The 24,161-nt window shown below is 39.4% G+C and overlaps 2 long non-coding RNA genes across 3 annotated transcripts in view; both read left to right on the plus strand.

Moving 5' to 3' along the window:
- The window catches only part of LOC121931194, a 972,450-nt gene that overhangs the window by 38,549 nt on the left and 909,740 nt on the right, over positions 1 to 24,161 (plus strand). The window lies entirely within an intron of this gene.
- Positions 6,327 to 24,161, plus strand: part of LOC121931195 — a 60,738-nt gene continuing 42,903 nt past the window's right edge. The window contains exon 1 of the long non-coding RNA XR_006104095.1: positions 6,327 to 6,369. This is a non-coding gene — a long non-coding RNA (uncharacterized LOC121931195). The remainder of the gene's footprint in view (positions 6,370 to 24,161) is intronic.

Below are 24,161 nucleotides of genomic sequence, written 5' to 3' on the forward strand. Positions count from 1 at the left end.
TATTATTATTATTATTATTATTATTATTATTATTATTATTATTATTATTAAGCTTTATTTATATAGCGCTGTAAATTTACACAGCACTGTACAGTACATAAAATCATTTAATTAGACGGTTCCCTGCCTTCATGCTTACAATCTAAGAAGACACGACACAAAAGGAGAAGGGAATGGTTGAGGGGAAGGGGATCAGGTCCAGCATTCTTCTCTCCCTCTGAGGCCTGGACCAAGGCAGATGGACAGACTGAGGGCTCTGTATCTTAAGGACAGGCCTGATGGCATTGGCCCACCCTCTCACCCCCACGGAGGCCAAGATGGAGTCAGATGCCTTGTGGGGAGGGTTCAGTTCCTTTAGTGAGGCCGGATGGGAAGGCCTACCTTTCTCTCCCTCTCAGAAGCAAGGATGGAGACAGATGCCTTGTGGGGAGGGTTCAGTTCCTTTAGGTCCATTTCCCTTTGATGTTTCTTCACTACACAGCACAACAGCTACTTGCTAGCAGGCAACCACCAACACCTACACCTTTAGCAACAAGATAACATTGCAGTGGAAGATAACATTGGGACAAGACCTTTTAACTAATCCAAATGCAAATTCTGTCCTAGCATTTACTCTGGCAACATCTGTCAATGCCTTTCACAACATCAGCTATCTCATCTTTTGCCAGCAAAGCCTTTTTGGTTTCAGAAGCACTTGCCCATAGTCTGACAGTTTTATCTCTCTGCTGCATGAGAGAAAAATAAGAGCTCTGAAGGAGTAGCAGTTTTTGCAAGATGCTTCTCTTCAGATCTCCAATCTAATTAAAGAAAAAGAAGTGTACAGTTCTATTTAGATTTCTACAATGGAAAACAAGCTACATTGATTTTAGCTCATTCTATCACATCCCCATGTTTCACATTATTGTTAAGAGGGCTGCTATATGGATTTAAGCCTTCCACTGCAAGAGCATAAACGGCTGGGTTTTTTCTTCCTCTTCTCACATTTAAAACACCCTAATCTTATGTCTTCTCCTTCATTTTTGTTCAGTTCTGTTTAGATCTGAGAGAAGTCAAATAATGTCTGCTTTTAGAGATTTAAATAAACACGAGCTCTGTGTTGAGACATGTGGTCTGTGGAAGATGGATAGGGAGATCCATCCTGGAGGAGTCCACTTGTCCAAGAATCAGCACCTGTGGGTGGGCTAAACGCCTGAAAAATGTTTTCCAGATGCCTTTGCTAGTTTAAATGCTCTCCCCAGAGAGCCCCATCCAGCACATATAAATATCATTTTGCTATCAGATACAGAGTGTTTTATTCAGGACCTTTTAGTATGTTTGAAGGTCATGTCTAATTTTTATCTCGTTTGTACAACTTCACTTATATGTGATTTATTAGTTACTTGTATATCCTGCCTTTCCTTCAGTGAGCTTAAAGTAGCACACATGGGTCTCATCTCCCTTTCCCTCCAACCTTACAACAACTTAGTGAAGTAGGCTGGGTTGAGAGAAGGAAAACTTCTGGTCCAGGGTCACCCTGCGATTTTCATGGTTCAGGGAGGACCTGGACCTGCATCTTCCTAGTCCTGCCTTCTGAGCACTGCACAATTCGTTTTATATATGTAGTTGCTGATATTTTCAAATTTATTTGTATTTTAATTGTTTTATACTCCTTGACTCTGTACACCGCCTTAAAACTTCATTGAAAGTCAAAATATAATATGCTAAATAGACTAATTAAAAATTATCAACAAGAAAGCCAAAGAAGGCAAATGAAAATCAGATCCCCAATTCTTATTGAGTTTCAATAATTCCTTCCAAGTTCCTGTAACTTGCAATAGGGTTGGACTGGGAGGTGGTTTAAGGGTTTGATGCCAGATTTTCAAGACTTGGGGTCATCAATGACGTTCGTAGTGATCACCACACTGGTTTTTCTAAGTATTCCTCTGTCTCTCAATGTTCTTCCATATAATCAAATGACAGCCCTTGGCCTCTCTGAAACGCACAACCTTTCTATGCATCATAACTATAGGCAATTTGTTTCATTGAAATATTCATTTGTGCCCCAAATATTCTTGTTTATGATGTTGAGCCGATGCAAACTAAAATGCATGGGTGGGATGAAGAGAGTGATTCTTGAATGTTTTACTCTTTCTGCTTCTTTTCCACACTCTGACTAGTTGGGCATTTCTGTCCCTGCTGCCTGCAGCCTTCATTTCTTATATTGCCCCAATGCAAATCCCCTTCATGACACTAAAAACTCCTTCAGGCCATCTTCCACACATTTGGATCAAATCCCATCATGGAATGGGATGGCACATTTTGACACTTTTAGAAAATCCTCATGGGTGAGGAAGAAGCAGAGGAAGCATACACTTCAGACAATGAAATTATAATCAACTGAAAAAGAACCAAGGCTATGATAGTACTGTACTATACATCTGATGACGTAAACTGTTACCATAATAACTTATGATCATGTAACCATGAAAACCTATGACACAATAAATTTCTTCATCTGTAAGGAGACATAAGAAACTTTGCTATTTGTGCTGTGAGAGACTAACAGAATAATCCCACTGGAAACTGACTAAACAGAAAGACTCTGATCCAGGCACAGGTGATGGCCCTGAGTAAGATTTGGCATTCCTGTCCCTATCAGACCTGGTTTCAAGCAGCTCCACAAGACCTCTCTGAAGATTATGATGGAAATATTATTTATCCAGATGCATAGCCCTATTAGTGTCAGCAGTTCTCTCCTACTACGTTTGGACACTTATGCTTTTGTGTTTATTTTAAAGCTTAAAATTGAGACCGAGGTGATTATGATGTTTCTAGATTTTACCATCTGTCCTATAGACAGTAGGTTAGTCTAGATAGCTAGGGAAGTAGAATGTCCATAAGACCAACAATAAATAATTGCTATGGCCTTTATTCCTCAAAAGCTGCTGCTGAACATTAAACCAGGATCTATTTGAAAACAGAAGACAGAGGTAGAAATTTTCATCAGAGCAAAGAAGGAAAAATACAGCTTAGCATTTTAAAGATGAGGATTTTTAGAGAGCTCCTGACAGATATTTAAAAGTAGGATGCTGCAGCAGAATTAAATTCTCTGGTTGAAAGTGCTGAGAAACGAAATTTTCTCAAGTATTTCTCTGGTTTGACATTTGACCTTGAAACAGCACTTTCTCTAAAGAACTACAAAGCCAAATATGAAAGTTAATTAAGCTGGTCTTTTGGTTTGAGAGGCTTTTTCCAGTTGGCCTGAAGTTCTTTTCATTTTCCATTTTAGCTCTTACGGACCTGTGCTGGGTGGGTGATAGCAGCTGATCAGAATAATATCCAGAATAATATTTGCATCCAGACGCAAAAACTATAACAGTATAAAAGCACAGGAATACAGCAAAAGTGCTGCAGGGGGAATGGAAAGCAACATATTAGGAGAGAAAGTCCTCAATCACTCACTGTTGGTTCTAGAGGACAGTTTCATTGCTCCTCTGTTGGTCACCATAATGTCAGCCCTCAATAGGTGACAAGGGAGATAGCATTTTAAAAAAACACATAGAATCATAGAATCATAGAGTTGGAAGAGACTGCAAGGGCCATCCAGTCCAACCCCCTGCCATGCAGGAAATCTCAATCAAAGCATCCCTGACAAATGGCCATCCATCCTCTGTTTAAACACCCCCAAGGAAGGAGATTCCACTACCCTCCAAGGGAGTTTGTTCCACTGTCAAACAGCCCTTACTGTCAGGAAGTTCCTCCTAATGTTGAGGAACTTTTCCTGTAGCTTGCATCCATTGCTCCGGGTCTTAGTGTCTGGAGCAGCAGAAAAAAAGCTAGCTCCCTCCTCAATATAACATCCCTTCAAATATTTAAACAGGGCTATCATATCACCTCTTAACCTTCTCTTTTCCAGGCTAAACATCCCCAGCTCCCTAAGTCGTTCCTCATAGGGCATGGTTTCCAAACCCTTCACCATTTTGGTCGCCCTCCTTTGGACACGCTCCAGTATCTCAATGTCTTTCTTAAATTGTGGTGCCCAGAACTGGACACAATATTCCAGGTGGGGCCTGACCAGAGCAGACTAGAGTGGCACTATTACTTCCCTTGATCTAGACAATATACTTTTATTGATGCAGCCTAAAATCACATTGGCCTTGTTAGCTGCCACATTGCACTATTGACTCATGTTCAATTTGTGGTCTACTTGGACTCCCAGATCCTTTTCACACGTAATCTTGTTCAACCAGGTGTCACCCATCTTATATCTGTTCATTTCATTTTTTCGCCCTAAGTGCAGTACCTTACATTTCTTGGTGTTGAAATTCATTTTGTTAGCTTTGGCCCAGCTTTCTAATTTGTTAAGGTCATTTTGAGTTTTGATCCTGTCCTCTGGGGTATTAGCTACTCCTCCTAGTTTGGTGTCATCTGCAAATTTGATAAGTATGCCCCCAATTCTGTCACCCAAGTCATTGTTAAAGATGTTGAATAGCACTGGGCCCAGGACAGAGCCCTGTGGGACTCCACTGGTCACTTCTCTCCAGGATGAAAAGGAGCCATTGTTGAGCACCCTTTGAGTTCGGCCAGTCAACCAGTTACAAATCCATGTAACAGTTACCTTGTCTAGCCCACATTTTACAAGCTTGTTTGCAAGAATGTCATGGGGAACATTGTCAAAGGCCTTACTGAAATCAAGATATACTATATCCACAGCATTCCCTTCATCTACCAAGCTGGTAATTTTATTAAAAAAAAACATATTAGATTTGTCTGCAATGACTTCTTTCTCTGATATTGTTGACCTTTTTGAATGTTATAAAACTCTGGGAGAAACAAAATGACAGAAACTAAAACTTCTTCTTCATCTAAATTTCTACCACCCTGAAATATAACTAGAAGCCAGTTTCAGGGTGGGTGAAACAGCTGGAAGGTAGAACTTGTCAGCTCACCAGTCCATTTTCATAGATGTTTGGATACTCCAGCTGGGTTCAGAAACAGGGTACCATTTTACAGTGTTGCCAAGTTATGCAACTTCACTTTTGCAGAATGCATAGAATGTTGCATTCTACTGATTTTTATCTAGAATAAATGAATCTAAGTAGAAAGTGAAAAAGAGACATGTTTTAAAGCAAACTGATGGAAAATGAGAGACTTAACCATGTTAGTCTGGAATATCAGTATGTGAAAGGAACGTGTAGCACATTTGAGACTAAAGGCTTTACCCCATAAGAAAAGAAAGGCAAAATGGATTGGGAAAATAGTGGCTTTCTGCCTGCTGCTCTATATGCCTTCATAGCACTTCCATTCTTTTCCTGGAGATTAGAAATGGGGCTGGGATGGTTCTGAAGCTGAATATGACATCTGACTAAATGATCAAGGGTCAATGAAGCCCATTAGGTCAACTGGAGCTGGATAGGCAGCATGAAAAACTTTAACACCAGCTTTCTGAACTTACTATATTTTCACAATTCAGTACTGATTACCTGCCAGAATCTGGTTTCACTGACTGTGCCATAAAATCAGAGCTTGGAAATTCATTTTTAAGATATATGGATGGATTGTTGTTGTTCTGTGCTTTCAAGCCATTTCCAACTTATGGCTATCCTATCATGTGGTCTTCTTGGCAGTGGCTGAGTGGAGGTTTGAACCCTGGTCTCCAGAGTCCTAGTCTAACTTTCAAACCATTACACTACACTAGATGATAGGCAATGAGAATAAATATAATGGCATGATGAAGTTATCCATTATTTAGCAATGGCTCCCAGATCATCATCCTACCATTGCTCAGTTCATGCCATTCATTCATCTTCAAAATAAAATAAAATCATTTTCCAAGCTCTGCATAAAAGTACTGGACAGTTAGCAATAGTAGGTATATTTAAATGGATGACTATGTTCTGGCTTTTCTGTGTGAACCAGCCATTCGTCTCAAATGCTTTTTAAAATCTGTATTCAAGAGACAACGAACTTCCCATTTGATATGCGTTTTCTAAAGCCTGTCTTTCCTTCAAAAACAGTAAAGGTGTTTTGCTTTGAATTTGGGATGGTTAATCATAAGCAGGTGCTGGAAATATATCTGTGCCGAACAAATGGAAAATAGATAAAGCTTACTAATTAGGGTCTATTGTGTTCTGTAACCAAGGGGATTTCTGCTTATTTGCGTCTGATGATTCCTGACATACGGCCCTCTTGATCTCATCGTATCCTGTCAGAAAAACAAGGGTGGGTTTTTAAAAAAGAGATTTTTCTCAGCACTAAAATCCTTTCTAAATAAATAAGCACAAAGTCCTAGATAAAATTGCTAATCAGTAACAGAATTTGTGCGGGTTAAACCTGAATAAATATGAAGAAAACTTCATTTGTTTAGGTCTTGATCTTATCTGCCAGGAGGTGAGTTCAGCGTTTCATTACTCTTCCAAAGGTGCCAACATCAATATTTCTTAAGAAATATGTTTTTCATTGCTCTGTGCAGCTGTTAACCTAGTCTCCAATCTGTCCAGATAGAAAGATATGAGACCTACCTAGGTACAATCACGTACCCAAAAAAGAGGTCTTATTCTGTGTAGCATCCCATTATAAAATTATTTCTTACCCACTTATACAACGTTAACAGTGGTGTGTAGATGTCATTTTCATACATTATATCCCAGGACCAGGAGTAGCTGGAGTATTTCATTCCTAGTAGTGGATGAAGTCATTGGTCAGCATTGTATTTCCAGATTGATTGCCAAGTAAAATTTTCCCAAACCCCATAAATGTATGAGATCTGCTGTATAGGAGGGCTTCACATTCCATTCAACATGGACCCCTTTGCAGATCTAAATTTGCCATTATTGCCTGGTTCTTTACATGGCATAATCTGCCCCCTCCATTTCCATGTGATCATTCTCACGTACAGATGTAAAAACTGATTAGATTCATCCTAACGTGGTTAACAGAGTGGGATTTTTTTTAAAAAAGGTTTCTAGCCATTAAATTGTAAGAGTTGTGTTGGTTTTTTCCTGCCAAATTTTTGTGCATTCTGTGGGTTGATTTTATTTTTCATTTAGAAAAAAAAATGTGCCCTGCTGGAATATGTAATAATTGTTGCCTTGTTGACTGCAGACACTAGAGCATATAGAATGTATTTTGTGTACACTGAGACTTGAAGCTATCCTATAGACAAATCTCAAGATTAACTCTTAAGAACGCAGCCTTTTCTTATTTTCAGCACTGAAGAATTTTGTGTACACTACATTTACAATTTGAAAAGATAGCTGAAAAAAACTACCTTTGGCATCTTGGTCTCAGGTTGGAGTCATGCTCTTTGGAGAGGGTTGAAGAAGAGGAATGTTCATAGTGTAGTCTTGTCATGCTGCAAAATTATTTCACATTCCTGCAAGATGTTAAATGGGGGAGGTGGGTTAGAAGATATGTGAACCAGCCTATAGCTACTGAAAAAAGCATAGAATCATTGATAGCGTTGGAAGAGATCACAAGGGCCATCCAGATGCAGAGTATTCTGGACTGTGAACACCACATCTTAATCTGCAGTTATAAGGGTAGCATTCTTAATAACCTAATAAAAATGTTTATTTGTGCAACAACAATAATAGTAGTTAAGTATTTTGAAGTCACCTCCAACTTATGCCAACCCTCTCCTAGTGTTTTCATAGCAAGAGTTATTAATACGAGGCTTACCAATGTCTTCCTCTGAGACTGAGAGGGCATGATGTGCCCAAAGTCTCACAATGTGTCTCTACTGCTGAATGGCATTTTGAATCCTGATCTCCCAGAGTTCTGGTCTAACCCTCAAACTATTATACCATGCTGGCTGCATAGTGCACACTTATAAAACAAAATCCAATTATCTGCAACTGTATGGTGTCTTGGGGAATAAACATTTTAACATTTCAGGTCTTGGTCTTATTTGTAATCTGCAGATGAAATTCCAGTTTTCCCGTGTGTAGTTTTATTTTAAAAAGTGTCCTTACCACCAGCTTGTGCAGAGAAATGATAAACAATGACTAATTGTTTTCTTTTACAAGAAGCATTCACATATGGCCATCAGAGGCTCTCAACATAGTTAAGTATTGATTCACATGGCATGCAGAATAGCTTCATATAAAGAAGTGGCAGCATTTAAAAGAAAGAGAAATGGAATAATAACTAAATTAATATTGATCTTTACATACAGAATACAAGGCCTGTCATTATGATGACTGGGACAGAATGATCCTGTATGTTACAAATATAATAGGAAACACAGACTCTGAGCAACCTTTCATTTACATCAGACCCTGTCCAAGAAATTTTGCTGCTGAAGCTCAACAGTTAATGTCACTTCTCATTCCCACACAAGTTAAAATATATAGTACCTAAAGCCAGGCATGTTATTTTGGAAGGAACAAATTCTGCAAAGAAAACCCCATGATAGGTTTGTCTTAGAGTCACCATAAGTCAGAAAATAGTAAAATCCTAGGGATCTGTTTCGACCCTTGCGAACACGGGTGTTGTAGGAATTAAACATGCCCCTGATTATAGCATTACAGATATCCCTTATCTGGAATGCCAAAATCCAAAATGTTCTAAAACATAGTGACAACTTTGATTTCTTATGCTTTCATGCACAAAATAGTATTGTATAAAATCACTTTCAGGCTATGTGCATAAGGGATACATGAAACATACTGTATATACTCATGTGCAAGTCTAGAAATTTAGGTCAAAAATTGATCCAAAAAACCTGAGTGGAAACATTATATCTTAACTCTTATTTAAAAGAAGGAACCATCCCCTGGTGAAAAACAAGAGTATAATCTGTTCTGGAAGCACTTACCCTCTGTATTCTCTTATCCATCCAGTGTCAAGACTAAACCCATAAAGTTATGTCTGCTGGAATTGTGTAAGTTCTTTGACATTGTTTTACTTTGCTTCATCCTTTAGATCCTTTGCTATATGCCCCTAAGTTTTACCTTAGATGTATCCATGGATAATAGCAAAATCCATAATTTTGTCCCCTAAACCTGACTTATACATGAGGTTGACCTATAGTCAAGTATATACGGTAAATTAATTTAGTGTTTAGAGTTGGATTCCATCTCCAAGATATCTTACTATGTGCATACAGACAGGTATTGCAAAATCTGAAATTCAAAACATTTCTGGTCCCAAGCATTTCAGATAAGGGGGACTCAACCTGTATGGAAAAGAAGCAGTTTTTCTCACTTTTTTCACAATACTGACTGATACCTGTGAAGCCTTCACCTACCTGCATAGCCCTACCTAGGTCCCATTTGGTATGGCCAATTTGCATACTAATTTTTTCTTTTATGACAATTGTCTAAAAGATATCTCAGGCATGAATAAAATGTGAAGAGTCTATCACATAAATAAAAGCCCAGATATCATACAGGTAATTAGAAGCACACAGTTGTTACAAATCTAGCTCTTGCCTCTCCATAAAATATCCAGGTCCTTCTACATTTTGAGAAACACAAGATGTCCGGAACTGACTGTATATATAAATACATAGTATTGCATGTAGGGACCCCTCCTGCTTTTCTGATTATGATTTTTTAAAAACAAAACAAAAAACCCTGAGCGCCTCTTATTAATATGAAAAATGAAATGGCATCTCTTCGAGGCAAGAAAGGTCACAGGCGTGTGAAATAGCCTTTGTATTGCATTCTGATCCAACTCCCAGAATGAATATATTGCCTGTTACTCATCTACTGGATGCTCAAATGCCACCCTGAGATAATGTGCCATTCCAACTTCTGAGTGTGTTGTACTTCCTCCCCGTTTCACCTTTCAGCTTTAATAAAAGCTAAAATTAAACATTTCACCTAAACCCTGATTATTTTAAAAGTCACATTTTCCTCAGTTGCCATCTGCTACGGAATGTGAATGTTGCTTCATCATTTAATTTCAGAAGCAGAAGCATTTAAAATGTTGCATTTTCCTTCTGTGACACAGGGCACAAAAAGGTGGAAAATGCAGTACAGGTTCAGTAGCCCTTATCCAGAATACCAAAATCTAAAATGTTCCAACATCCAAAAAATTTTCATGAGTAGATGAGATAGTGACACCTTTGCTTTCTGATGGTTCAGTGTACACAACTTTGTTTCATGCACAAGAGTATTGAAAATATTGTATAAAATTACCTTCAGGCTGTTTGTGTGATGCGTATATGAAACATAAATGAATGTTATGTTTAAACTTGGGTCTCATCCCCATCTCATTCTGTTAGCAATAGCATGTACATTTTATACCACTTAATAGTGAACTCAGCACTCTCTAAGTGGTTTACAATCTGTAAGCCAATTGCTCCCAACAGGCTGGGTACTCATTTTACCAACCTACAACTGGATGAAAGACTGAGTGAACCTTGGAGCCCCTAGGATCAAACTTACAACCTTGTGGCTGCATTTAACCACTGCATCACCAGGGCTCCCTAGTATATGCAAATATTCCAAAATCGAAAGAAATCCTGACCACTTCTGGTTCCAAGCATTTTTTATAAGGGAGACTCAGCTTGTAGCGTTATTGCAGGACAGGCAAACCATGGCCTTCATCCTTAACAGTGCCCCCCACTGCTGCTGGGGTTTCTGGAATCTGCAATTGAAAGAATTTTTTTTCCAAGCTCTGCTTCTTCCATTGAATGAACTTTTCCAAGCTTTTATAGCATAAGTTTGAGTTCAGGATCAATATCCCACATTGTTTCTCCATGTTAAAAAAGAGAGAGAGATGAAATTTTTATGCAGAGAAACAACAGAAGGTAACAAAATGAAGTCATCCCAAAGGGCACACAATAATCCTCAAGATGATGAAACTGATATTATTGTGCTTTGGCCACATCGCGAGAAGGCACAACACATTAGGAAAGACAATAATATTGGGAATGGTTGAGGGTAGTAGAAAGAGAAGAAGACCACATGCCAGATAGCTAGACTCAATGAGGAAAGTCATGGGCATGTGTCTGCAAAACCTAAGGAGAGCAGTGGAAGAGAGGGAGCCTTGGAAATGTCTCATCCACAGGGTTGCCAAAAGTCAAGATCTACTTGGGGGCAGTTAACTACAAGTACTGAGCCCAATGTGACCACATCCACTTCCCAATGACAGTTAATTTGGGCAAAATGGGTACCATAAAATAGGGTTGCTAAAGTCAGGTGATAACTTGCTATTTCCAGATGACAGAGGATTTAGCATAATCATATAAGTATTGTCTAACTATGGGAAATGGAATTTATTCAGCATTACTGTATGTATTTGGAAGGGAACCTAGAATTTTTTTCCAGTGCCCTCCATTAGGTCATAATGGTCTGAGACAATAGATCACATTAAATTCAATTCAGTGGGGCTTATTCCTAGATAAATAGGTGACTGTAGCCTTACGAGTTGCTAAAACTGTTCATAAACAATTGTAGCTCCCTAGTACAATCCCCTCTCCTCATCTGGTCAACACCTTTTGTTGTTCTTCTCCATGTATCATGCTTCTCTAAGGTTTTGGCTCCTGCTTTGCCTCTCACTTCACATTTTTACTTTTTTCTATAACAATGATAAGAAAAGAATTGCAGTCCATGATTGATTTCCCTTCCCTTCCTTGCTTGAAAAGTGATTGCTCATATCTGAATTGTGGGTTTGGCTTTATTTGTGTGCAGACTAGGCTATTTTTACCCTGTGATCATCCCATTACTTGCTGTTCCTACCAAGAGAACTGATCCATTTTCTGATTGTGATGTGTCTAGAGGCAGCCAGAGTGCAGAACAAATAGTTCATTTATTAAGTGTGAAGTCAAAAATTTGCTAGCTCTCTTTTAGCAAATATGTCCCCAGTGTTTCATGGATACCAAAATTACCTTTTGGAGAAATCAATAGTGAGAATAAAGATCTAAAAGAACTCGACAAGGGCCAGAAACAGGGACACATGTGAAATTTACTGTGCTTAGAAAATGCATTTCACTCTTCCACTACCTCTGGTTACAAATGTATGGGTACCTTGATGCACTGCTTGGAGTGTGACAGAGAGAGAAAGGGAGAGCGTGAAGGAAAAGGAATGTTGACAAGCTCTCCTATAATTGCCGATGTGTCTGCAATCCCAGCAAGCTGAAGTGGAAAGTGGCCATAAATAGCAAGAAAGATTTGTCAGGCTCTGCAAGACCTAAGCATTGATTTGGCCTTGATTGGGCTCCCTACCAATCTACTTTCGTCATTTATCTCAGGTTAAGCCATCGGTCTTGTCACGGCATCTGTTCCACATCTATTCATTTTAAGGCGCACAACAGCATTTTCCATTTTGTCAGCTGCTATTCACGCCTGTTTGATTGCTTGAGACCCAAAGTCTGAAAGGCTGCTCTCCTGTAAATTATCCTTAATTTGAAATGAATGTTCTCACTCTAAGATTTGACGTAAGATAGGAAGAAGTTGTACATTTTTTCTGATACACACTCAAAGCTTGAGATGAAAGATAAAAGGACTTTGCAGCAAGGTATTAGATAAGTCACACAGGCCTCATTGTAGAGCAGAAATGCAAGCCAGGACTCTGGCTACAACTGTTTGTTTAATGTTGTAGAAATATATTCAAAGGGATTAGAAATGATTGCATACAAGAAGAATTTAGCTTTCTTTTGATCTGTTATGAATGGGATTTCTTGACACAGATGTGTATAAATAAACTGTGTAAATTGCCACATATCATCAAAAGGATACCTGCACCTAGAAATGGCTTTAATTGGGGCTCCTCTGTATTTGCATTACAAAAGGACACGACAGTTCCCAACAAAAATAACGATAATGATAACAAGGCATTTTAAACAGAAACAGTTGTAGGTTATACCTGCAGATTTTCTGAAAAAATGGGTATGCTTGGTTGTGTGCCTTAATGTGTTTGTGCATGGTTTACGGGAAGCTGTTCAAAGGAAGAGAGGGTGAATTTTGCTGAGGATTCAAGTATTTGTTGCTTTAGTTTGGCTGGGGATAGAGGGCAGGGTTGAATATCTAAACATTTCTCTTTCCCAGGCTATTTTTGGCAATGCCTGGCACAAGATGCAACTTTTTATTCCCACTCTCAAGGGGGGTCCTTTTTTAAATTTATGACACTTAGCAGAACAAAAATTGATATTTTGCTTCTCTTTCTCTATTTTTAATTAAAAAAAAAGATTTTTAGCATTATGGTGCATCTGCAAAATGATACTTTTGCACTATAACTATAAGATAAACTGTATCAACCACCAGAAAAAAATGCCCTTCAGACTATAGCACCACTTCAGCAAACCACACCCCCACTTAGTACATATTCAAAAAAGTGGTACAATCATCCATCTGAAGAATGCAAAGTGACAGCAAGAACAATTGGCATAATCTAGTAAAACGCAGGACTCGCGCATGTTTACACTGTTCTGGAGGAGACCTGTGTTAAGTGTTAAATTCCTTAAGTTACTTCTGGAAATAAGCTGTTGCTGCCACACACACCCCGGTCCCCAAATGAAGCAAAATGACCAGTAACAGCCCCCCCCTCAGGTAAGCTCTATTGGCTTCTCGGGGGGGGGGGGACAAAATAAGACTCATTCAATTTTGAGGAGGAGTCAGAGGGCAAAGGCAGTCACAAAAGGAATAAAGGGAAAGAAAATTTTGGGTGATGGGATTTCAGATTCCACAAAAGCCCTCATTCATCCTTAATCATCTGAAAGGCAATACTTCCTTTGCTCATCTCTACCCAAAAAAAAAGAAAGAAGGAAGGAAGGAAAGAAAGAAAGAAAGAAAGAAAGAAAGAAAGTAAGTGGGGGGGAAACCCACCAAGTTCTCAACCAGTGGTGAAGCTGACAATCCAGGTTTTCTGAACAATAACAGTTCATGACCTACCTCATAATATTGCACTTCCATTGATGTGAGGAGACTGGCCCTCAGTGTCAGCTGCGGCCTGTGACATCAATACAAAATAAAATTTAGAGATAATACTGTCAGACTCAGCGGTACTCAGGGGCCAATCTCAGAAATGTTATTATTTTGACTTCATCTCCCAGAATCCCCAAGCTAAGATGGCCCTAGCATTGTCAAAGTCCAAGGTTCTCCCCCTGGACTTTAACAGAGTGCAGATTAAATTTGTAAAGTCGAAGGCTTTCATGGCTGGCATCCATAGTTTTTTTTGTGGGTTTTTTGGGCTATGTGGCCATGTTCTAGAAGAGTTTCTTCCTGACGTTTCGGCACCATCTGTGGCTGGCATCTTCAGAGAATGCTTGCCTGGAAAAAGTTGGGTGTATATATACTGTGTGAGCCTGGGAATGCAGGAATGATTTGCATGTGTATTGTTCTGTGCTGATGACCTGCCTCAGGCTGGGAGGCTAATGCAAAGGAGGATTAATGTCTGCTAATTGGTGATCATTATCTGCTGGGAAAGCCCCTGACTCTGAATGGTTTCCCAATTGCATTTGCTTAGTCCTTATTTTGCTATTCCTCAGGACTGGTAACCAAATTTTGTTCACTTTAAGGGTTTCTTCTTTCTGGTTGAAATTGTCCAGGTGTTCGTGGATTTCAATGGCTTCCCTGTGCATCCTGACATGGTAGTGGTTGGCATGGTCCAGAACTTCAGTGTTTTCAAACAATATTTTATGACCAGGATGGTTTGTGGCACGTTCTGCTACTGCTGATTTTTCTGGCTGGCCCAGTCTGCAGTTTCTCTCGTGTTCCTTGATTCATGTTTGCACACTGCATTTGGTGGTCCCTATGTAGACTTGTCTGAAACGTCAGAAAGAAACTCTGCTAGAACATGACCACATAGTCCGAAAAACCCACAAAAAAACTGCAAATTAAATTACTATGGGATATATATTTAGCTTTGATTCTCTCCCCTTTAAATTTGGCAAGGTAGGGGTGAACTCTTCCTTATATCACCTAGTCTCCTTTTTAGATTTCATTCAAAAGGCTTAATGGAAATCATTTGCTCTTATTTAACTTCTGGCTGTGTTGTGTCCCAAGCAGTTTTCAAAATGTCTTAGAAATAGCCTCTGGTAAAACCCAGTATGAATGGTAGCTTTTCTTACACAAAATATGCTAATCCTGGCCATCAAATTGTCAGCTGAAAGGTGCTGTCCCTTCACTTCATTTGGAAATGATTAAAAATCAAAATTCTTACTCATTGATCGAGAAGTGCTCAGAATTTCTTGTCTTTAAAATGCTTTCAAAAATCTTCGAATAAGAGATATTTCTACTGTTTTTTGAATTTTGAAGAATATTCTTTACATCACTAGTGCTGATGATATTCAGCAGTATTTCTGCACTCCAGAACCCTCTTCTGACACTGAACATCACATTGCAGCATGTCTTTTAGCTATGTCAGCAGGGAAGTGTCATCCTCATTTGGTTCTCGTCTTATTTCTCAGGTTGGTCATTTAATATGGCAGCTGAAGAGCATGTATGTTCTTCTTTTGAAGGGCAATTAATTTACAGTTGTAAACTGCTTAAAGACTGCTTAGGTGGTATGAAGTGATATATAAATCAAGCTTCTATTTCTATTCTATCCTCCTTTCTGTTATGGGCCCCATGTTGTTTTCTCTATATACACTACCTTTAAGTAATCTTATTAGTTCTTATAATACATAGCAAACTGATCAAGAAACATACAAGATTATAAAACAACTAAAATTTCAAGCTCTTTAGAAACAAGAATGTTAATGAGGAAAGGAGCAGTCCACGATTGTTCAGAAAAGCAATTCTTGGAGTATAGAACAGCAAGTGAAAAATGGTGAAGCCAAGCCAAGGAAGAAGAAACCCTTGGTTTCATGGGAAGCTTTGAGTTCCTATAATGTAGATTTCAAGCAGGCTGGTAAAAAGAAATAAGGGCTGAAAGATTGGTACGGGGAGGGGAAGCTAGGTTGTATAGGGCTTTCAACATTAAAACAAGAAGCTTTAACTGCATAGTAAGAATGGGTAACCAATGAAGAGATCTCAAAAGTCGGTTAACATGATCAAAATGACAGGCCCAAAAGATAATTTTAGCAGCAATGCCTTCAATGGAAACTAGAGGACTAAGCAGAGATAATGGAAGATCAGTCAAAAGAAGATTGCAAAGTAGATGATGTTAGGAAGAGACGACCACATTCCAGATGGATAGACTCAATTAAAATCTGAACAGGGTTTCTGATGACAGGGTGACCTGGAGGTCTCTCATTCCTGTGGTCACCATAAATTGAAGTCAACATGATGGCATATTATTAATATTAAGGCCTTGGATCAACCGTTGATCAGAATGGAGAATGTACCCAGGAAATTAGTAGAAGAGTAGAACTGGGGAGGGCAGCTATGAAAGAGCTAGACAAGATCCTAAAGTAGAAAGACATAAAACTGAACACTAAGGTCAGGATTGTCCAAAGCAGTGTATTCCCCATTTTAATGTATGGATGGAAGACATCTACAGTGAAGGAAGCAGAAAGAAAGAAAGCCAACTCATTTGAGATGTAATGCTGGAAAAGAGTGCTGAGGATACCATGGGCAGTCAAAAAGTCAGACAAATGGGTCACTGAACAGATAAAACATGAACTGTTCCTGCAGGCCAAGATGACGAAACTGAGGCGGTTGTACTTTGACTTCATTGTTTTAATTAATTAATTCATTCATTTCTAAGCTGCCTTTCTCCCAGAAAGGGGGGCAAGGTGGCTCATGAATAAAAACTCCTTAAAAACCTATTACAATAGAACAATTAAAACATCACATAAAAACAATATAAAACTACCAACATTAAAAACCACAATAAAACACGATACCACCCATATAGCAAACACTCCATATAAAAAAGCCACCCCATGATTACACATTAAACACCTGCCTGAATAAAACTATTTTTGCTTGCCGAGAAGACAGGACTCACTAGAAAAGACAATAATGCTAGGAAAGATGGAGCGTGGTAGATAGAGGGAAGTCCACATTAAATTAATAAATTCAGTCAAGGAGACCAAAGCCTGGAGCCTGCAAGACTTGAGCAGAGTGGTTGAAGACAGGGAGGCATGGAAATGCCGCATACACAGTTTTGCCATGAGCTGAAGTCAAATTGAGTTCAGCTAGCAACAACAGCAAATTAAGGCAAATGGTCTGCTAGGGGAGGGGAATGCATATTAAAGGCTGAGAATATGAATATGATTTGAAAAGGTGAGGCGGGTTACAGACCGCCCATTTGGGGCGGGCTGCACCCGCCCCTTTCCCCGGGGTATGTTCTTTCCCCCAGAACGGCAGCCGCTGAGGCCCCAATCCGCCGCTTTTTCAGGCTGTGTGGGAAGCGGCAAACGCCGCTTCCCCACAGCCTGAAAAGGGGTGTCCCTGGGGCTTCAAGCCCAAGGAAACACCGCGGCGGCGGGGAGGAGGAGAAAGGGGCCACTTGGCCCCTTTCCTTTGGCCACTGGGCACAGCTTTCTGAAGTGCTGCGCCCAGAGTACCAAACCAGGAAGGAGCTCCAAAACGGAGCTCCTTCCTGTTCCGCGCTAAGGGCGCACTAAGCGCCCTGGTGCGGGGCGAGGACGTCACGTCCGCACCGCCCCGTTTAGAGGTGGCATGGTCGTGACGTCCTCATGGCGGCAGCCGTGTGGAACAGCAGCCGCCATTTTGTGCGTGCGGAGCGCGCACTAGGGTTAGGGGGTGCGGAAGCACCGCCCCTTTCTAACCCTAGTACGCGCTCCGCACGTACTAAAGTGCCCGTCTGTAATGGGCCACAGAGAGTTATTTAAGAATAGTTAAGAAAGAGATGAGCAATTAGTCGGTTAGGGTTAATTTTTGACCCTTGACACTGAGAAGGAGAAGAGAGCATGGTTAGTGGTAGGCAGATTTAAGATACTTTTAGTCAGAACAAATGAGATGGGTGCAATGTACAATTGATAAAGATTAATAGTTTAATAAGTAACAGTAACAGTAGGATTGAACAATCAATCCATTTCTAGTCTACGCCCACCTTGTCCTGTTTCCACATTATTGTCAATTTTTCCAAAGTTTAAAATGCATTATAAATATATATATATTCTTTCATTTCTAATCTACTTTTCATCAAAATATGTTGTAATTTGGATACTTTGTATCTGATACTTAGTATTTTGAATATAAACACACTTAGAAAGTGAGGAAGCGGGTGAATAACTAGTTCCTGATCTGTACATTAGTCTAGGAGATGCAACACAAGCCCATTCCTATGGGATTTCATTCCACATAGTGCCTGCAGTATGGGGATAATAATACAGGTTGTTAGGATTACAGAAATCTAATATGTAATGGTTTGCATGCCAACCATTGTGTTGTATAAAGTGCTCTATCAATGTTCAGGGATATAGTTAATCCTATCTGTACAGATTGATGAGTGGTCAACTGGAAAGCACCCAGCTAAACAAGAGCAATCTTAAAGCAGCATCCAGAGATGTAGTCGGACAGTTTTCATGGAAAAGGGATTGGAAAAGGTATGGGGGTGGAGGTGGGGGAAGGAGAAGTATTTAAACATCAGTTATTGTGAAAGAGGTTTCTGTGGGGGGAATGGTTTTCATAGATCATGACAAAAATACCGCCCCCAACCTTGTTAATATATTTTAATTAAAAAGTATGTTGTGGAGCTTCTAAAAAAGCAGATCAATTTAAAATACCATATTTCCTAAATTGAGTTCAAAGTAGTTGTGTAAACACAACAATAGTGACTGGGAATTAAGTATATATCGTTTAAGTCATCATATCCTGTTGATCTGAATTGTTAATAGTCTAAGATGCCATGATTTTTCAGCAAACGTGTAGAAAGGAATCTGAAATTTCTTCAGATTTGTGGCTTTTAAAAGTTAAGATTACTACATTTGCTTTTCTCATGAAGTATTGAAGACCTGTATGGAGTCAGAATATCTATTAAAGTTGAAAATGAATTTTCAGACATAGCTGCAGATGCAGAAGTGATGAATCCTGAAGCATATGAAGTATATGTGCACGAAAAGGCTTCCTTGGACATGTACAATGTTTTAGTACATTCATGAAGCCTTAATGTTGGGGGTTTGGAAGATTCTACCATATACATACATTTCTTTGGAAGCCTAAACTGGACTTCTAAATGCTCAGTTGCAATGCAAGAAATGTGGGGAAACACCAATTCCTCAATTATTCTGATCCTGGAGAAGTGGGACTCACTCCTCTTAAAGTTGCTAACCCAGTTAGCTTGGAATTGTTAGAGTGAGAGTGAATTTGTTAACTTTAATTTTCATTCATAAATTAACATTAATTTATCCATTCATAAATCCATTGGTTAGCATTAATAATTTTGCTGTTATAATAATGTGTTGGTAGCACACTGGTTGGAGAAGTTATTAACACATTTATTGACAGCAGGAAATATCATACAGTAGTTGCATTTTATTTTGGAAGAAAGAAATTGTTCCTCCACTCTGAGATTGGAGTTTTTTGTTTGTTTGTTTGTTGTACAAATGGCCCTTCATCTCAGCACCCACTGCCCCCCTTAAACAATGATCCAGTGGTGTCTTTATGATCTGGTATATAACAATACAGTGGACCCTTGTTATACGCTGGGGTTTGGTTCCAAGATCCCCCGTGTATAACAAAATCCGTGTATGCTCAAGTCTCATTAAATATAATGACATAACAAAATGGTGTCCCTTATCAAAAATGGAGAATCAAAGTTTGATATTTTTTGGAACATTTTCAAACTGTGGATGCTTGAACCTGTGTTTAAAAAAATCCGTGTATAAGAAGGGCCGACTGTATAAGGTCTAGGAAAAAATAGTTATTTGAAAAAAAATGTAGAAAGACAGATCTTTTCTCTCTCTGATTGATATGGCAACAGTGTCCAACTGTAATATTTATTTTATTTGATTTGATTGTAGTTGACTGTTTTCAATAGTTATGCGCTTCTCACTGTATGCTAAGTGTCTAAACAAACTTCGCAAAGCTAGCAGGGGGAGAAAAAACTAATTCCGAATTGGATGAGTAAATGTGTCACTTCACTCAATGTGGGTTATTCAGCCTCCTGTAGCATGCTAGCAGGTCATCACTTGAACAACTTTCAGGTCTTCTGAGTGGTGACACTGGCAGTTGATAGCTCCCATGTTGGTGTGGTGGCAAATCTGTTCTGGGTTTTAGTCCAAATTTTAAAGAAAGTTTCATCACGGTTTTGCAGATAAGGTTCAGACTGAAGTTCAGACTAAAATCCAGATCACCTTCATCACTTCACTGACAGGAAAACTACCAGCTGCCTCTGTTTTCTAGCAACAGCGGACTATTCAGGAATGGGAGAAATTAAAGTACACACAAAATAAAAGTTCTATTTCACATAAGGGAATTATATGGGGACCAGAGTTATCAAGTAGCTTGCAGAAATCTCACGAAACACATCACCTCACTTAAGTGGAATGAGGAACAAATCACATGTAAAAGTCTTTCTTTATGGGATTAACCTCAGTTACATACCCAACTGCTAGACTAGCCAGCAACTGCCAGTGCTGAATATTGAGTGGTGGATGCTGCAAAGTATAAAGTATCAGTCAGCTTTAGATCTAGGCTCAGAGATCTTGTGAGAGCAATGTAACTATGCAGATGGGGGGGGGGGATAGCAGTACCTTTTGACTTCAGACAAATCAAGATGTGGATAACTAACAAATCATATACAACTTCTTTCTTTTACTGAATTGATTATTCAAGCATAATTTAAAAATCAAGTCTCCCCACATCACCATTAAGGCAGAGAAGTTGCTATAAAAAACTGAGTTACCCAGACTTCTTCTGTTGTCAAATTTTCATAACTCTGCAACTGAAACATAAAGCAGAATACTATTTAATTCTCCCCACTTCATTGTCATTTGAGGAAAAGTTTATCTGGAGTGATGTGCTTCCTTCTTTTCCTTCCTTGCCAATAGATTGAGGATTTTTTGTAGGTGCTGGCTATCCCCAAATTGACTTTTTCAAAAATTAAACGTGCCACCAAAATATTGCATGCAGTCTCAGGTGGAATTTGGGGCTTTGACTTAATCAGAAAATTGGAAGAATACCGTTGAAAGCTAAAAGAGATTTTCCAACTTTCATTTGCAAATCTCAGCTTTATGCAAATCTCCTGAGACCATTCCATGCTCTCACTACTCCCAACAGCTCCTTACCTTATACTCTGATATTCAATAAGTAACTCAAACAACATTTGCAAATACAAATCCAAGACATCACAGCCTTCTAAAGGGAAAAAAAACCCCGATCTTGATTGTTCCGCCTGAGTCAAAATTTAGGCAATTTCTGTGGAATGGGAAAGAATTTTTAAAAAGATTAGCAAAATTCTTCAAAAGAGCTGTTAGCTGGAACAGACACATGGAGTTTACGAAGCTGAGATTATCATGCAACCGATATCACAACTTCCCATTACAAGCAGCCACCTGGGAATAAATACCATTCACATAGAATAATATTGTTGTAAAGTATGTGCAAGATTATCTAGCCCAGTCCCCCTTTCAGTGAAGGATATTCAGAGGTAAAATGTCCCCTTTTTTGTGAAATCGAAAGCTTTCATGGCTGGCATCCATAGTTCTTTATGGTTTTTTCAGGCTATGTGGCCGCTTTGTGGCTGTGTTCTGGAAGAGATTATTCCTGACGTTTCGCCAGCATCTGTGGCCACATAGCCTGAAAGACCAACCAAAAAACTATCCCTCTTTTTCCTCCTGTACATCTCCCACACTGACTCAGTGAACAAGAAGCTACAGTACCTGAAAGAGCACAGAGAATCCAGAGCTCAGATAGCAACTCTGGACATGCTGGTTAGGCAATGCTGGGGGTGTTGAATGCACACACAAAAAAGAATGTTTCCAGATTCAGAATAGCACAGTAACATCTCAGCTCTAATGTGCAATGCAGTAATAATGCAGTTTGACACCACTTTAACTGCCATGACTCAATGCTATGGAATTCTGGGATTTGTCGTTTTGTGAGATATTTAGCCCTCTCTGTCAGAACACTCTGGTGCCACAAAAACTAAAAATCCCAGGATTCCATAGGATGGAGCCATGACAGTTAAAGCAGTGTCAAACTGCATTATTTCTGCATTGCACATCAGTCATCATTGAAAGGAAGTTGGTGCAGGAAGTTCATCCACTCCTTCTGGTTTGGGTACTTCTCTGCATGCAGTGTGAATCCTGAACAGACTGTTGTGGGAGAAGCAGCAGAAAGTCAAAAGAAGGATTTATTTTTTCAGAGTAAATCCATGGATTCTTGTTCCAGCATAAACCTCCAGACTTCCTCTTGCTGTCATGAACTAAAAGCCAGCTAGAAGGCTGCTACCCAGAAGGCATACAGCAAACAGATTTCTGTCATCACCACATCACCACTATACAACCCTGAACATACCAGATTAGACCTTGTCTTATTTTTGGAAGCTAAGCAAGGTCAAGCATGGTTAATATTGGATAGGCTACTACAGTACTAGAAAATGCCAAGGAACAATTGCAAACTTCTTCACAAACCTCTTGGATAAATATTGTCAAGACTGACGTCATACCAAAGATCATCCACCAAAGTAAAACAGAAATAATCCACTTTTATTTCAAATGGTAGGATTTGTATGCAATTACACAAACATCTTATTCTATGTGGTATCCACTAAATAACATGCTATTTGGCCTAGAACAGTACTTTGCAATCCTCATTGCTGCTCCTTTAGAAAATTATTTCCAGATCTATGGCTCCAAGATATGTCCAATGCATTTTTGAAGGTTTAATACCCCATCTCACCAAATTTTTCATATCTGAATCTGATGAAATTGATGCTGTTCTTTATTTCTGGCCACTGCATAAATTCCTGCAAGGCACACATTTCTTTTTAGCATTTATTTATTTATTTATTTTTATTTTATCAAACAGACTTCCCTCACCACCGCCCTTGGAATAGGCATGCACTGTCCTTGCTGGGAGCTGGTGATATTTTTATTCTCATGGAGGTTTCAAAATTTGCTCTGGCTACTAGAAAATTAAGAGCTAGGCTCTGAAAGAATCAAGATGGGTAAATGGAATGGTATCTTGCCTTTCAAAGCTTTTTCATTTATTTTTTTAAATATGGATGAGGTATTATGCCTTTTTAACTTGATTTGTTATAAATCTCACTTTCAGCAATTTTAGTTCTTTAGCATGTTAAGCCAATTTTGTAGTTTGCATTTTTAGGTGTGTTTTGTTTCTTTGTGTTCAGTCGTGATGGCTCTTGCTATAAACACTGAAGTTACACTTACAGTAAACATCAGATAAGAAAGTCTTGCCTGAGAACCTAAGGAAACAAATCTGTCTGTCAAAGCTGGCAGTAGCGCACTATGTTTTTACTCAGGTTCTTGTTTATGAACTATCCCATTGGTGTTAGCATAAAATAACACTATCCTTGAAGGAAAAGCATGGAGACTTTGGTAGCATTTTCTTTGTCATACTACAGTGCGCCCACGTCATACACAGGTGTGCTATACGCGGATTTGAGCGTATGCTCAAACCTGTGTAGAGCTGCGTGAGGGCGCGTGGGGCACAAGGGATGGTGTGCCCCATTACAATTCATTCCAATGGGGCTTGAGCATGTGCAGAATTCAGCTTACGTGACAGGAGTCTGGAACGGATCCCCCGCGTAAGCCGAGGGTACGCTGTATATTATGAGAAAATAATCATTTTTACTGCTGACTAAATCTATGATAAAGATTTATAGCATTTTTGCTACTAGTTGAACTGTCATAGCTTCCCACAAGCAATATTAAGAATCTATAGTATGCTGAAGACTTTTTTATAGCTTTCTAGTGCCTCTCCCACCCTCTTTTCAAAAAAACATTTTCATATTATAGCAGGGTACAGACCGCCAGAAAGAGGCACCTCCTTGGAGCCTCTCTTTGCTCTGCAGGAGTGCCACAGCAACCAAATTGCATGGTGCAGCTGCGGAGAAAAAAAGGAGCACCCAAAAGTGGCTCCTTTTTGCGGTGCCGCAGCATAGTGATGTCACAGCTGCACCACCCCATCTGGAAGCGGTGCAGCTGTGACATCACTGTTATGCTCCCTGTCTGGTGGGTGCACCGCAGTTGCGGTGCCTTCGTCACATGCAAGGGTTGCTGGGTGTGTGGCCGTTCCACCCACGAGGCAACACTCGCACATGACAAGGGTGCCGCAAAGGCCCATCTGTTCCGGGCCTATATCACAAATATAAATTTCGCAAGAAGGGAACTAAAGAAATATAATCAGGCATTA

This window comes from Sceloporus undulatus, chromosome 5 (assembly GCF_019175285.1).
Source record: "Sceloporus undulatus isolate JIND9_A2432 ecotype Alabama chromosome 5, SceUnd_v1.1, whole genome shotgun sequence".
Lineage (NCBI taxonomy): Eukaryota > Metazoa > Chordata > Lepidosauria > Squamata > Phrynosomatidae > Sceloporus > Sceloporus undulatus.